This window comes from Halichoerus grypus, chromosome 7 (genome assembly GCF_964656455.1).
Source record: "Halichoerus grypus chromosome 7, mHalGry1.hap1.1, whole genome shotgun sequence".
NCBI lineage: Eukaryota > Metazoa > Chordata > Mammalia > Carnivora > Phocidae > Halichoerus > Halichoerus grypus.
In genome coordinates, this window is record NC_135718.1 from 146,940,375 (window position 1) to 146,955,837 (window position 15,463).

General features: G+C 43.8%; 1 protein-coding gene and 1 long non-coding RNA gene across 3 annotated transcripts in view; one reads left to right on the forward strand and one right to left on the reverse strand.

Moving 5' to 3' along the window:
* The window catches only part of MGST3 (microsomal glutathione S-transferase 3), a 203,524-nt gene that overhangs the window by 54,068 nt on the left and 133,993 nt on the right, over positions 1-15,463 (reverse strand). The gene's annotated exons all lie outside the window — the stretch shown is intronic.
* Positions 1-15,463, forward strand: part of LOC118549305 (uncharacterized) — a 165,899-nt gene that overhangs the window by 32,349 nt on the left and 118,087 nt on the right. For both annotated transcript variants that reach the window (XR_013449973.1, XR_004924027.2), the window contains exon 3: positions 13,236-13,812. This is a non-coding gene — a long non-coding RNA (uncharacterized LOC118549305). The remainder of the gene's footprint in view (positions 1-13,235; positions 13,813-15,463) is intronic.

The window sequence follows — 15,463 nt, forward strand, 5'->3', positions numbered from 1 at the left end:
TGTCTTTTGCAGCATTAACCACAATCCTCCCTGACAAGTTGGAGGTTACTGACTTTGAAGCATAGCCAGTTGCTGAGAACCCAGTGTATATTCTTTCCATGACCCTTAAAAACTGGCCTGTTTCCTATTAATGATTTTTTGTTTTGTTTGAGGCATGCTATGGTCCAGTTTCCTGGTTAATTTCCAGATCTTCTGCCATTCTTCTTGTACAACTCATTTTCTTTGTGGTGGGTCTCACCAAGAGATACTGTGTTTGGAAAAGGGGCTTCTGGAAATTATCATGTTTCAGCAACAAAATTGTTTAAACATCTGACAGTCATTTATAACCAGCATCTCTGGTCTCATCCATGGAAAATATCACACATAGCAGAGAAAATTGAGGAGAGCTGGCAGAAGATATCTGTTGAGTTTGCATTGTGTACTGTTCAAATGGGCTCCTAGGAGACCTCAGGCCAAGGTTATTATTTTTTTTATTTCAATTTAACTTTTTGGGTGTGTTCCTTTCTGTGGAGAGTGGAGGATCAGAGTCTGGTTTTGAAGGTGAACTTGAGAAATCAATTAGTCCAGCCTCCTCTTGTCTGGAAACTCAGCATCACCATGGACATAGAGCCTGGCTCCAAGGCGAGAGGAGCCTTGTCAAAAATCTTGAGCTGGCAGGGAGCATTCCTGTTCGCCCTTTCCCTTGCTGATGTGTCCTAGTCCCAAGTGACTGTTGTTCTGAGGGCCCTGCAGAGGAGGTAACTTCTGCTGGTTTGGACCAGTGGTTTGTCACCCTGGGGAGCCATTGACTAAACCGGTCCTATAAATTCTTGGTTAGGAACTTTGAATATGTCTTATTTTTAGGAGTTCATTGGCTTGTAGATTTCTCTAAGGCCATTTTTTCCCGGGTTGTTTTTGATGAGGTAAGAAAAACCTGCCAAGAAACTCTACTTAGCCTGGAAGGAGCCTCAGAAACTGAATTGCTTTAATCTTAAGGTATGACCAGTCTTGCTCATGGTGAGATTTCCCTCTACTTTAAAGGTTTTGAACTCAATAGGGATGGGAAGATTCCACAGCCTTAGGAACACAGCTCTGAGGGGAGCAGTAATAGACCCTACTTTCCTTAATGTAAGAAATGTGAAGTTCTCTGTTGAGCGTGATAGGCTTCTTCTAATATCTAAATTACACTGTTATTAATGTAATCTGAAGGATGAAAACTTTGGGATAATTAGTGAACAAGTCAGTCACCCATAAGACACACAAACAAAAAAATCAGGCTTCATTAGTTTCTGCACAACGTGATACTCCTGGTTAATAATTATAGCTGTCTTAATTGAACATCAGGTGGCAGCTTTCTGTCTATCAGCTGAGGAAGAAATAGATTTTGGTTTCATGCCCTTATCTTGTACTAATTAATGTATGAAATGTCTTTATTTACAAAAGCGTGTTTGCATGTCTTTAAACGAGTACAGCCAATAGAAATGTCAGAGATTCCACATAGGTAATTTAAAATTTTCTAGTAGCCCCATCAAAAAGTAAAAAGAAACAGATGAAATTAAGTTTAACAATAACTATTTAACCTGATAGATCAAAAATATTATCATGTTACCATGTAATCAATATAAAAATCTTCAGTGAGATATTTTATATTTTTATTTTTGTATGAAGTCTTAGGAATCTGGTGTATTTTACCCCTCCAGTATGTATCAGTTTGGACCAGCCTCATTTCAAATGCTCAGTCGCCACTTGTGGCTAGTGGCCACTGAATTGGATAGCACAGCTTTAAACTGTTATTGTATCTGTAGTGAGGCAGAGGATTTTATAGGGGAGAGAGAAATGGGGCAGGAAAGGGGTGCGGGGAAGAGCCCCTCTGGATACAGAGAATCCATGGCACCAGATATCCCAGAGTGTGCATTCCTCTGTTGGACATTTAACCTTTAAACCGAAAACATTGACTTTACTTAACACCCCAGCAGGAGACTGTGATTAAAACAAGAAAACAATCCTATAGACTCAGTGTCTGCCCTGAACAATTTGAGCAGTGAGAACAGGTGGTTTTGGTCTGATGTAATCAGAAGGGACTTTGGGAATGGGACAGACAGAACTGAGTTCAAACCAGCCCTGCTCTGTCTGACCTGTGAGGTTTTGCAAATCTGTAGCTTTGTTGGCCTTTACCCACTCTAATTATGGGCACAAAAATGCTAGTCTTGCAGTTTTAGTGGGGATTAAATTAGATTCCTTATGTGAATGTACTTCATTCAGTCATTGTGTGGTGTGTGGAAGTCTACTGGGGTTACCTGCCTCTTTTTCCGTCTATTTTTCTCATCAGGGCACTTTGTCCGACCTTTCTCCCCCTTTACTCCCTTTTTTAAAGTCTGAACTGATTTCCTGCTCAGCATTCCCAGAACCTCAATTTCTGCTGCAGCTCTGACTCGTAGGCCTGCTGTAATTGTGCTTATGTTATAGATATAAAAAACTTATTGTTGGAGCACCAGCGATAATGGTAATAACAATGCAGCCACTGCCCATTCCAAAACCACATGAGATGTCCCATTAGATCACTCCAGACTCCGTGAAAAGACCAGGAGTACTTTTATTTTTGGCCGATGGGTGGCAGCATTGTCTAAGTCACAGATATTTGAGCCATCAGTTCTTCAGGGTTTTCCTTCTCTGATTCATTCTCTCAACCTGGAAGAGAACTTTTCATCAAAAAGTCTAGGACTCTGGAGTACAATGCTAGAGGAAGCCCAGCATACAGACGGGCTGTCCATTCAGACACTGGGGGAGACTGCTCAAGCCCAGAGTCAAGATGTCTGTTGGGCGTAGGTCGGGGGCAGGAACCTGGGAAGATGATGGCAGGATAAAATGCTTTCCAGCAGGCGATTCCTGAAGGTCAAGGCAAGGGCAACAAGAGGGTAGAGAGGTTGACCCCATGAAGCTGCAGAAAAACCACAAGAGCCTCTATAAACGGAGGCTGCCAACGGGCATCCAAGATTGGTCTTGGAGGTTCACTGATAACTGGGAAATGGCTTTCTTATTTTCATCCCCTTATTAGTAGGACCTGTCATCTTTGAATTAGGAGGATGTGCATTAAAAATATATATATCTTTTCCTTTCAGTATCTTGTCACCTGGAATTAACTGTATGCCCCTCCTCCCCCCAACACCCAATACAATGGCAATTTGGCATTCTGAATGCTAATCTTTAGGCACCACATTACTCAACTATTTGAATTAAAGGGAGTCTAATCATATTTGCGGACTTAAACTTCTTTCAGGCTTTCCTTTAAATTTCCTAATTTTTATCAGGTAACTGATTTGGTACAGATCGAAGAGATCAACAACATCTGGAAAATGCAGAAAATCACCAAGAAGAAAATAAAAACCACCCATTAGCTTTAAAAATATATATATCTTGAATAACAGGATAGAAAACTATTGGTTATTGTTATAGAGGCATGGACTAAACCAGAAAAACTTGAATTGAAGGCAAGCTACATGAATTTTATGATTAACCATCTAGACAAAAAGGGGGGGGGGACATGAAGCACCTAGGATTATCTCGTTTTATCAGATTATTCAGTTACTCATTTATATATGAAATCGTTTAAGGACCTTCTATGTGCTATGTACTGTGCTAAATCAGGGAGGAGGGAGTTAAGCAATGAATAAGATAACAGTTTTTGCCTGTAAGCTCCTTACAATTTTCTAGAGAAGAGAGACAAGTCAAAATCCCAATGTGGTAAGTAGCACAACGGGGTGCACACTTTGTTATAGAAGCAGAGAGAAAGGCATCGTTCATAGAGCCAGGGAAGGCTTCACAGGGAGGTGACAAGCTGAGTATTTAAAGGCAAATATGAATTATCCAAATTGGGCATGGGAGTTTGGAAGAAGGACGTTCCAGGCAGAGGAAAGAAATGGGTAAAGACGTTTTCATTAGATTACTTGGTGGTTAAGTACCTTTGTGTGAACCTGGGGCAGAACGTGTAAGTATATGAGGCAGGAGAGGGAGTAGTGGGAACTGAGCTTGGGCAGGGGAGTGGGGGTGAGATAACAATGGGTGTTTTATGCCTTTTTGAATCATTTGGAATTCAATCTTACAGGATTTGATAAGAAATGGATGTCGGGGGCAGGGGGATGGGAGAGATATGGGACGTGTCCCATTAGGCTTCTAATCTGGATGATTGGATGAATGTTTGTAACAAAGGGTTGTGGGAAGTGAGAAAATGGTGAGTTTGCTTTGGGACTTCCGGGAATCCTGCCCATCTGACAGCTGACTATATGGACCTGGCCATCAGGAGAGAGACTAGATTTCCAGTTACAAATTTGGTTAATAATAATTACCATTTACTGAGAACTTGTCTGAATAATAAGTCCCCGGTAAATGGTAATTATCTGTGCCAGATTGTGTATGATCTGTATTCTGTATTTTCTGAATACAGATAATATAGAATCTGGCACAATAATACAGAATGTGCCAGATTCTGTATTAATCCTCACCTTAGATCCTCTTCACAAGCCTCTCACCACATTTTACGCATGAGGAAGATCAAAATACGTGACTTGTCCAACATGACTTGTCCAGCAAGGGGTGAGGCTGGGATTTGAGCCCAGGCTAACTTCAGAGCCTGTGCCCCCCAACTACTGTCTTCTACAGGAGCCATCTGCATGGAGGTGAACTTAAGCAACAGGCGGACAAACCTTTCAGGGACAGGATGTAGAATGAGAAAAGGACCAAGGTTGGAGCTCTGTGGAAAGTGCTCGTGGGACAAGTAGCAGAAGAGCTCTTGGAGCCTAGGTTGGAGTTGCTGCAGAGGAAGGAGGAAAACAAGGAAAAAGTATTGTCCAGAAACCCAAGAGGAGAATTTCAAGGGGAGAGGGGTCAAGAATGGCAAATATCACAGGGAGATGAAGTAACAGAACAGCACAAGACCTTTAGGTTTTCCCCTTTCTGTCTTCCTGGCACCAGCCCCACATTGCCAGCTGACAGCCAAACATAAGCATTTAGGGGTTCCACTGGCTTTGTCATCCCTAAGTTCTGTGTCTGTTGATAATATGACTTCTCAGATACCCAGAATACACACTTCAGGATGATCTTTGATGTCCTTGTCCCAAATGACCACCAATGACCAAATCCTGTTGACCCTAACATTTGTCTACCCCTTCCTCTTCATTCCCTCTCTGAAACTCCAGATCTTTGTTTTTTCACCTACACCATCATATTTCTATCCTGACTTGTCTTCTTGCCTCTGGTTGAATTTTCTTCTAATCTACACCTCCTGAAGTCTCACCATGCCACTCCTGAGCTCAGAAACCTTCAGTGGCTTTTCATTATTTACAATATAAATTCCAAATTCTTATTGAAGGCCATCTATGAAATAGTTATAGCTTATTTTTCCAGCTTTTCTCCCCTCTGTGTTATATGCCTTGCAGCCTGTTTTTCAGCCAGACTGAAAAATATCTTGTTTTCTGTGTTTGCCTCCTCAGATCCATTGGTTAGGCCAGTCTTTCCAGCTGGATGCACTTTTCTTCCATCCTTCAGGTTAAATCTTACCCATCCTTCAAAGGTCATCCGAAATATTCTTTTCTCTGTAAAGCTTTTCTTGACCCCTTCTACTCGGAATAATTTGAGCCTTCTCTGAACTCACAAGAGTATGGCACTTCATATGTACCCCTCTCAGGGCAGTTCATGTTTTCTACTTTATTTATGTATTAAGATTTTATTTGTTTATTGGGGGGTGCACAAGCAGGGGGGAGTGGCAGAGGGAGAGGGAGAAGCAGACTCCCCACTGAGTAAGGAGTCTGAAGTGGGGCTTGATCCCAGGACCCTGGGATCATGACCTGAGCCAAAGGCAGATGCTCAACTGACTGAGCCACCCAGGCACCCCTGTTTTCTACTTTATATTATGGTTTTTTGATTTTGATCTTGTTTTTGTTTTTATGTATGTGTCTTGACTTAGGTTTTTTTTTTTTTTAAGATTTTTTTTAAGAGATAGGACACCTAATTTTTATTATTAGATTCAACAGACGTAGGTGACTCTGTGAAATTGCTATGGAAGTTTCTAAACGCATTCTCTCAATTTCTGCACTCTTCCCTCTGTTCACCAGAACAGTGTGTGCATCAGCAGCCGTTCCTGGCCTGCAGTCTGAGTGGGACCGCAGTCCGCACTTTTGTTTTTTTTTTTTTCAGATTTTTATTTTATTTTGAGAGAGACAGTGTGTGGGGGCGGGGAGAGGCAGAAGGAGTAGGAGATAGAGAATCTCAAGCAGACTCCCCACTGCGCATGGAGCATGACATAGGGCTCCATCTCATCGCCCTGAGATCATGACCTGAGCCAAAATCAAGAGTCGGATGCTTAACCAACCGAGCCACCCAGGAGCCCCTGCAGTCCACATTTTTGATGCAAGCTGGCTGGGTCCAAGGACCCGGAGTGGGATCCCACAGGACCAGCCAAAGAGGGTCCTTGGCTTCAAACACAAGGGGCACCTGGGTGGTTCAGTTGGTTAAGCGTCTGCCTTTGGCTTAGGTCATGATTCCAGAGTCTTGGGATCAAGCCCCGCATCGGGCTCCCTGCTCAGTGGGGAGCCTGCCTCTCCCTCTGCCGCTCCCCCTGCTTGTGCTCTGTCTCTTTGTCAAATAAATAAATAAAATCTTAAAAAAAAAAATCAAACAAAAGCTAAGAGGAAGTGAGAATAGAGTTTATTGAAGACGTAGAGAGTATAGATATGGACAGAGTGTCCAGGAGACTCAGAAAGGAAAGAAGAGTGAATCTCCTTTTTAAGATTTTATTTATTTATTTTTTGCGAGAGTAAGAGAGAGCATGAGCAGCGGGGAGGGGCAGAGGGAGAGGGGCAAGCAGACTCTCCGCTGAGCAGAGAGCCTGATGCGGGGCTGGATCCCAGCTCTGGGATCACGACCTGAGCCCAAGGCAGACACTTAACCGACTGAGCCACCCAGGCACCCCTTGACTTAGTTGTTTTATTTTTTATTTTTTATTGTTATGTTAATCGCCATACATTACATCATTAGTTTTTGATGTAGTGTTCCATGATTCATTGTTTGTGCATAACACCCAGTGCTCCATGCAGAACGTGGCCTCTTTAATACCCATCACCAGGCTAACCCATCCTCCCACCCCCCTCCCCTCTAGAACCCTCAGTTTGTTTTTCAGAGTCCATCCCCTTGACTTAGTTTTTGAGGGCAAAGTCTATTAACTTTTTCTGTTCCTCTTTTTGCTTGTCTCATGGGTATTTTATATATAGATGTTTGGTGTAGTTGAATATTTACTGAATGGATGGATGGAAAGCTGACATTCCTGTCAAGATTGGTGCAGTCTCTGTACATTTTATTTCCTAATGTCAATGTCTGCGATAAAAGGCTTAAGTAGATTTATGATTGTTGAGATATGCTCTAAAGAACTAAGTTTCCCTCTTTGGGGGAAAATCCACTGGACTTTTCTCTGGAGCATCTCAACATCCTGTCAGGTTCTTCTTGAGAGATTTAATGTGATCACTCTTTGAAGGTGGGTAGATATTAAGAGAAAAGGGAAAGGTACTTGTTTGGGGATGGCATCCTGGGTCTCTTGAAAATGCCTTCATGTTTGGTGACTGTATAACATTTCCAGGTTTTCCCTTGACTCATAGATGGAGCCAGATTAGAGAAGTAGAAGCCATCACCATGACACTGGACCCAGTTTGGTGGTGCCTATCTGTCCTGCTTGTGAAATTCAATCTGGAGTGTGGAGTTTCCATGGCTGAGCCTATTGTCCCATGGACAGGTCTCTTTAGCTTTCTCTGCCTTTGAAGGTGTTTTCTTTGCCAGCCACATGTGGATGAGCTTCATGTTAAGCAAAATGCAGTGGAACTCCAAGAGGGATCAATGGAAAATGTCTTATGGTGTTGTTTATTTGGGTTTTGATGTCAAGTTTAAGTCTTCCAATTTGAGCACGTGATCAGTTGGAGCTCATAGTTTCTTACCAGTTTGGGCAGAGCTGAATGCCTCTTTGGGAATGGAATCCAGGTTTTGTTATTTCATTTTTAGCTATGGTTGTTGATGATGGTGTGGATAATCTAAGGGAAAACTCTCATATAAGGAAATCCTGGGGTTATCCAGAATTTGTGAGCTCTCTAGGCAACCCACCTATTTAAACCTGTATGTTCTATAAAAGATGGCATATCTTCATTAGAGAAGACCAAGGGAAATTAAATTTGTTGCTGATTATCTGCTTGGTATGGAATCTGGCAAAGAGAGCAGTTCAATAGTCTTATTAAAAATCTCTTCCCAGCTGCTTCTGCTCATCTTTCTCATCCACCTTCTTCCCTCAGTCCAGTGATGAGCTAGCCAATAGGCAGGTGGGAACCATCTCCATTAAAAGGCAATGCTCCTCCAATCCAGGGGTTGGGGGTGGGAAAAGATACTCACTGCCAGCTGTCTTTCTTGAGTAGGTGCTGCAGGAGCTGTCCGGTTCTTCTTCCACCTGTGGGTACCGACATCCCAAACGGGAAGCTCAAAAATAAAGGAGATCCTAGGTGCCACCATCCGTTAGCTTGCATATCACTTTGTGACTTTTATTTAGGTCCCCTTTTACCCAACCTCTGACTTATTCACACTGACACCTTCCCACATGGAATCTTGAAGGGATTACTTTGGCATCTTTTTCACTGGAGAGCATTGGATTCACATATACTCACAATTTTTTTCATCTATTTTAGAAGGAATAGATTTGGTATTTTTGTGTAAGTACTCTAGTGACTTGTTCCTTTGGTCCTTGATTCTTACACTCTCGTTCCTTCTAACTGAGCCCTCTTATAACCTGGGTCTGATGCCTTTGCATGTTGTTCATTAGAAACTCGGGGATGCAGGAATCTTGATTTCTACAATGCAAAGTGAATCGGAGTCTCTTTTTAAAAGGGGATCAGATCAGAAATACCTTTTGTGCTATGGATAGCTAAGGTTTGGAAATTTTATGTGGAGCTTGAGTCTGAGAATTAGAAATTCAGATTGAGAATTAATGGTCGAAAGATTCCGGATTCCACTTTATGGAGGTCACCAAAACAGGTTGGTAGAATCAGGTGACTCATTACACAGGCAAAGGTGACTAATCTTTAATATTCTAGCCAAGATTGTCAAGAGTGACCAACTTGGCAGATGGTGACTACATTTATTGTGGTGAGCACTGGGAAATGTACAGAATTGTCAAATCACTACATTATATACCTGAGACTAATGTAACATTGTAAGTCAACTGATTTTCCATAAAAAAGCAAATAACCAAAAAAAAAATCTATTTCAAACAAAGTGGACAATTTGGAAAACAGACCATTTTATATCTCTAAGTATCTTCTTAAACCTTCTATTATGATTGAGAATGATGCATATATAATATCCAAACCAATGTAAAGAATTAAAGCCAGCAGGACTGAGAATCATTTTCATGGAACAGTTCATAGTTTTCTTATTATTTCTTATGACAAAGCATATTTTCTCATTTAATCATCACCACATCCTTGTGATGAAGGTGTTACTGTTACCTTATTTTATAGATAAAGAGGCCGAGGCCGGAGAGTTTAGGTAAATTGTCCCAAAGTCACATCAGCCTCCTTCCGTACATTTCAGTCTATATTTTAGTGAGCAAATGAGATAAAGACCAACCCCCCCCCAAAAAACCCCAAAAAACAACATATTCACATTCAGAAGCTTTCCTTTCCCCCGGCCTTCTAGAAGGAAGTAGGCTTCTTGGGTGGGTGGCTGCTTTTGTTCATGATGTGCGGGATCCTATCATGAGGAGAGAGTGGAACTGAGTGATGAGCTCCCTGGCAAGGACAGAGAAGTCCTGGAGGGAAAGGAGGGCATTTGAGAAAGGGAAGCAGGAAGGGGGATGAGAGCCAATGCAGGCTGAGGTCTGAGAGAACGTGTTTGGGCAGATGGGGAGTGTGGGACACAACCCTATGGAGCGTGTCTGCGCTCTGTGAGAGAGTAGGAAGAGGATGGGGAAAGGCAGTCCGGAGGAGTTTTCTTATTATCATGAATGGAATGCTCCCTTGGTGCCCTTTAAAGAAATTACAGCAAAGGTTTTAATTGCTTTTCAGATTTCTTCAAAGGCCAGTTTGTTCTTTCTTTGGATTCAGTGTCTCTCTACAGCTTTATGTGTGTTATATGAGCTAAAAGCCCAAGGTGTTGATCCGGATATTCACTCTCGTATGCAGGGGAAAAGGGGTCAACAGTGTGTTTAGTCCAAGCTCAACAGGGTCAACCAGAACTTTCCTCTCATCTCCTCAGCTCCGTTGGTGGAGGTCACAGGTCAGCTTGAGGCGAAGACCCTCAGATTTGAATTCTGAGGGTCTTTACTTTTTTCTTCTTCTTCTTCTTCTTCTTCTTCTTCTTCTTCTCCTTCTCCTCTTCCTCCTCCTCCTCCTCTTCCTCCTCCTTCTCTTCCTTCTACTGTTTTTTAAAAAGGTTTTATTTATTTGTTTAGAGAGAGAGCACGCGGGGGCAGGGGCAGAGGGAGAGGGAGAGAGAATCTCTAGCAGACTCTGTGCTGAGTGCAGAGCCTGATGCAGGGCTCAAGTCCACGATCCTGAGATCATGACTTGAGCCAAAATCAAGAGTCAGACGCTTAACTGACTGAGCTGCCCAGGCACCCCACCCTATTTTCTTCTTAAACCCAGGTAAATCTTCTTGGTGCTAATGTGATCCTTCCATGGTTACATAATAATCACAAATATCAATTTGTTCACAGGAGGAGAAATAGCAAAGCTCTAAAGGGAGAATTTTTTTGCAATTTCCCCCCATTTCATGGCTTGTGGTGAGTAAGCGTGGTCTTATGACTCACTTCCACTATGTCATAATCTGGGCGGCAGTGCTGGGCATGGGTCGGGAACTGGGTATGGAAATGTGCTGCCTTAGCTGAACTGTTGACCTGGTCCCAGGAGAGGGTCTAGTACGTCTCAGCCCAGTCGTGGCGGGGAATGGGAAAATCTGAGGCCAAAGGTAGACTCTGGCATATGACTTGCCTGGGGATTTGGGTCCTCATTTTGCTGAGAATTGGGATTTTATCTGCTGGTTTCAAGGCTGTTAGTTCCCGGGTAGGAAGCCGATTACTCACTAATGTCCAGAATGAGCTGCCCGTGTGCTGAGAGAACAACAGCTTGCAGTGTGGATGGGACTAGGAGTAAATACTTTTCCTACCTGTCCCTTGAGCTACGTCCTGTCCCTTGGAGCAACTGCGCTTGCAGAATGATGTACTTTGCTCATTCCAAAATACTGTTCAGCGCTTGGTTAATACTGTAATTACACATATTTGCAATTTGTAAGTACGTCAATCTCCTCCCCTTTGGTTGCCTATTTACTGGCAACTTCCTTTCCCCTGAGATGACTCTTTTGAAAGGAATTGTTCTCATTTGGATGAATAAACTTTGGCATGTGAGTTTTTAAAAAGCCAACCACGTTACTTCATGGTCTCACCTGTGCTGTTCATTCTTGTACGAGATAGGACTGCTCGGGTTGTTTGCGAGTAGAGTTAAACGTAGAGAAGTTACACTAACTAAAGTAAAAAATCACGGTTTCATGCCTCCTGGGACTGAAAAGACCACGGATCCATTAGCGAGGCTTGATTGTATGTCCAGCCACCTCTCATCTCAGCTCTGCCCTCCCGCTAGCTGGCCACAGTCTTGTCTGTGTTGGCCAGACGGCTGCCAGCAGAGAGCTGAGGTGGCTAAGTCGCTGGAGTGGCTTCTATAATTTGGAATTCATCCATTTGAGCCTTGGTTTCCTCATCTGTAAAATGGACTAATACCTCATCCACAGGGTAATATGTGAAGATTTAACGAGCTCCTGAAGGTATGTGTGCCTCTGTGGTTCAGAGCTTGGGGTTTGGAGTCACGTCTGTCTCCATCACTTATTTTATTTTTAAAGATTTTATTTATTTGAGAGAGAGAACACAAGCGAGAGAGCACAAGCAGGGGAAGAAGCAGAGGGAGAGGGAGAAGCAGACTCCATGCTGAGCAGGGAGCCCAATGCAGGGCTCAATCCCAGGACCCTGGGATCATGACCTGAGCTGAAAGCAGACGCTTAACCAACTGAGCCACCCAGGTGCCCCTGGCTCCATCACTTACCAAGTGACTTGTGTACTTATAGTACCTGTATCATAGTGTTGTTGGGATTTAAAGTGAGAGCTTGTACATAAAACCTCTAATGGGGTGCTTGGCCCATAGATCCACTCAGGAAATGGTAGCTATTATTTGAGTAGAATTTTGAAAGTGGCCACTAATGGTTTGAATGGAAAAGGTAAACTCAGGCAGAAGAAATGGCAGGAAAAGGTCATGGACAGTGATTCATAAAGGGGGCAATTTGGATTTGGACAGCAAGGAAAGCTTGGGTCATGCCCAGGTACAGGAATGTGGCTTTTGCTGCTTATTATCAGAACTCCAGTAAAAAGGCCGCCACCAGGAGATGGTCCGGGGCAAAGCCCATCAGCCACCCAGGAGGTCAGCACCTTCGGAGGTTCCATCTGTGATTTTGGAAGGATTCTTTTTGTAGAATTACAAATCACAGGGCCTAGCTTAGTGTTTTATACTTGATCAGTGCTTGCTGCATTGACGGGAATTGCCTTCAGAGTCAGAGACAGTCTTGTTAATATTTTCAATGGTGGAAAATCTTCCTTTGATCAAGCTGAGCAATTGTGATTCAGATATTTTAAAATCCCAACATACTAAACTGGTGTGATTATTTTTTTCCCTGACTTAAACTGGCTTTTGAAAACTATGGTATGAGTAGTAAGTTGTAACACTTTAAAAAATCAGTTTCATAATTTCGTATTTTACATATGGAATATATGAACCCAACAAATTACAGAGTGCTTCTATGTAGTAGGCATGATATTAAGTGCTGGGGTTACAGAGATCAGTAAGTATTTCTCCTTGGGGAATCCATCATCCCGTGGGGAGAGACAGCAGACCTGTGGAGCTCGTTCAGGTTCAGGTTCTGTGAGCAGTCATAGGCAGTGGGTATGGTTGAGGTGGGGCAGGGGTGTGGGGTCCGGGAAGATTTTAAAGTAGAGGTGATGCTTGAGCAGGACGTTGAAGGATGCATTTGAGCCCACAGGAATAAAGAGGGTGTAGAGGGATGTGTGTGTGTATTTCTGATAGAAGTGATGTGGGAAGGCTTGGAGGCCATGGTGTCAGCAGAATGTTCTAAGCAATGAGTGAGATCAAACAGATGAAATCCTTAAGGGCATTACATTTTTGATGTCTAACTAGGGTTAGCCCTTGAAGAATTCTTCTAAGATGGCCAGGCTTCAAAGCCAGCAAATGAAAGGCAGCTGTGAGGCAGAAGCGGGTCCTGCCTGATGATCACGGTCAACAGTCTCTTGAGGATTTTACAGATGAGACACCTGACGCTTACCGGGTTTAAGTAATGTGCCTAAAATCTCGTGGCTGAAGAAGTGGAAGTGGGATTTGAGTTAGAATCTGCCTCACTCCGAAGACCATGCTTTCCTGTGAATGTAATTTCACCCTTATCTGATGGCTCAAGACTTCGCCTAGCTTCAGGCTCACCATTCCGAACACGAGATTGTCCTGTTCAGTTGGTAGCTGGAGATGGAGCGGCCGGTGCAGGGGCCGAGCGTGTGGACTGACCCCCGGCAGTGCACACACCAGTAGTCAGCAGACTTCGGGCTGCCCAAGAGTCCTCCGGGGAATTCCTCCGATGGCTCCAGCTCTGAAGTCCCACTTCAAAGCGTTTGTCCTGTGACAAGGCCCCTTGGGGGACTCTGATGCGGATGGTGCGCGTTCACACTTTGATGACCACCACCCTGGATGAATGTCTTTTGTGAAGGTGGGTTTCTCTCTCCTTCTCTTCTTTCTTTTCTTCCCTTCTTGCCCTCTCCCTCCTTCTCTCTTCCTCCCTCCCTCCCTTCTTCTCCCCCTCTCTCCCTCCCTTTCTCTCTCCCTCCCTCCTTCTCCTTCTCCCTCCCTCCCCTTCCCTCCTTCCCCCCCCCTTTCTCTCTCTCCCTCATTTCCTTGCTTGCTTGCTTCCTTTTTTTTTCTTTCTTCCTAGTCTTCTGTTAATTGGGATCTGATGATGTGTGGTGATCATTCTCTCTACGTGTGTGTTCCTTCTCTCTCCAACCAGCATTTGTTCCTTGCAGGCGGGGATCCCGCATTCTGTGTACCTTTCACAGACACTACACGGGGGGCGCTCCCAGGGTTAAAACATACACCAGGCACCCAATAACAGTGGGTTACTTTACAACTAGGTATTTTGAATCACGTAGTTCCGCCAAGGAAGGCGCGCTCAGCACTCAGCTGTTTGCTTTCACTGTCCTGAGCTCTCTGGGAACTGCACACAGCCCTGTTGGGGTCCTGATGGGCAGAACACAGACTCGCGTTTAGTGAGTCCTCTCCCAGCCCAGCTCTCAGCTTTTCCCACGGCCTCTGGCCAAACCTCACTCCTTGAGAATCTCCAGACCTGTGCTTCCCTAGTCATGCTCACCTCCTCCAGGGCTTCTCTTATCTTGCATTTTGAAAAAAGGAAATCTCATTTGAGTTGGTTTTGGATTCAGCTCTCTGTTGCAGCTGGCTTAGTATCTGGGGTACCCCCCTTTCTGGTCCTGGCATGTCAGAGCCACGCGGATGGTCTGACCTTGTCCCATGTGGGCAGTTTTCTTCTCTGGGCCCCAGTGACAAGTGGATTCCGGGCATAGCAGATTCCTTGCCTGGTATCACACAAGTGACGGATTCCTGTCCGTCTCTCTGCTTTGGCCTGGGTGCCCGGATCCTGGAGTCACGTTACCTGGGTCAAATCTTGCTTACGGACTGGGAGTGTGGATACATTTTAAAACCTCTTCAAGCCCGCATATCCTCATCTGTAAAATGAGGACTATAAGGTGGTTTTGAGGTTTAAATCAAATGACGCTTGGAAGTGCTCGCTTTACGGGAAGCACTATGCAATGATTGTTATTGGTGATGATTTTTTATTGTCCCTTCATTTCCCCAATTAAAATTCTGTCAATCTTGCAAGGCCCAGCTGGAACTCTGCCTCATCCACAAAGCTTTTTTGTCCACTCAAGTTCGCAGGAAACTCTGTCCTAAATTCTCGTGATCACTCACGGTCAAAGATTAATGCTCGATTGCCTTAAATATTTAATATTGTGTTACTATTGTACTAGGTCCTGATTGGTTTCATTCTTGGTCCCTGGTCTAGAGGGAAGTTCTTGAACACTGATAATAAAGACTATCTTTTTCTTTTAGCCTCTCTGCTACCAGTTGTTATTAGCCTGAGCCCTTCTTCCGGGTGTCGTGATTAAGGACGTCCAGATCAATACACTTAACATGAACTCATTTGGGATAAACTGAGATAAATTGGCAGCATCTACACGGCAAATGACAACTTCCTGGGGTCCATCATCAGCTGGCTTTATGTAGCTGCTGCTCTTACTAGATAAGGAGAAGGCCCTTGTTCAGGGAGAAGTGCATTCTAAGGCTGG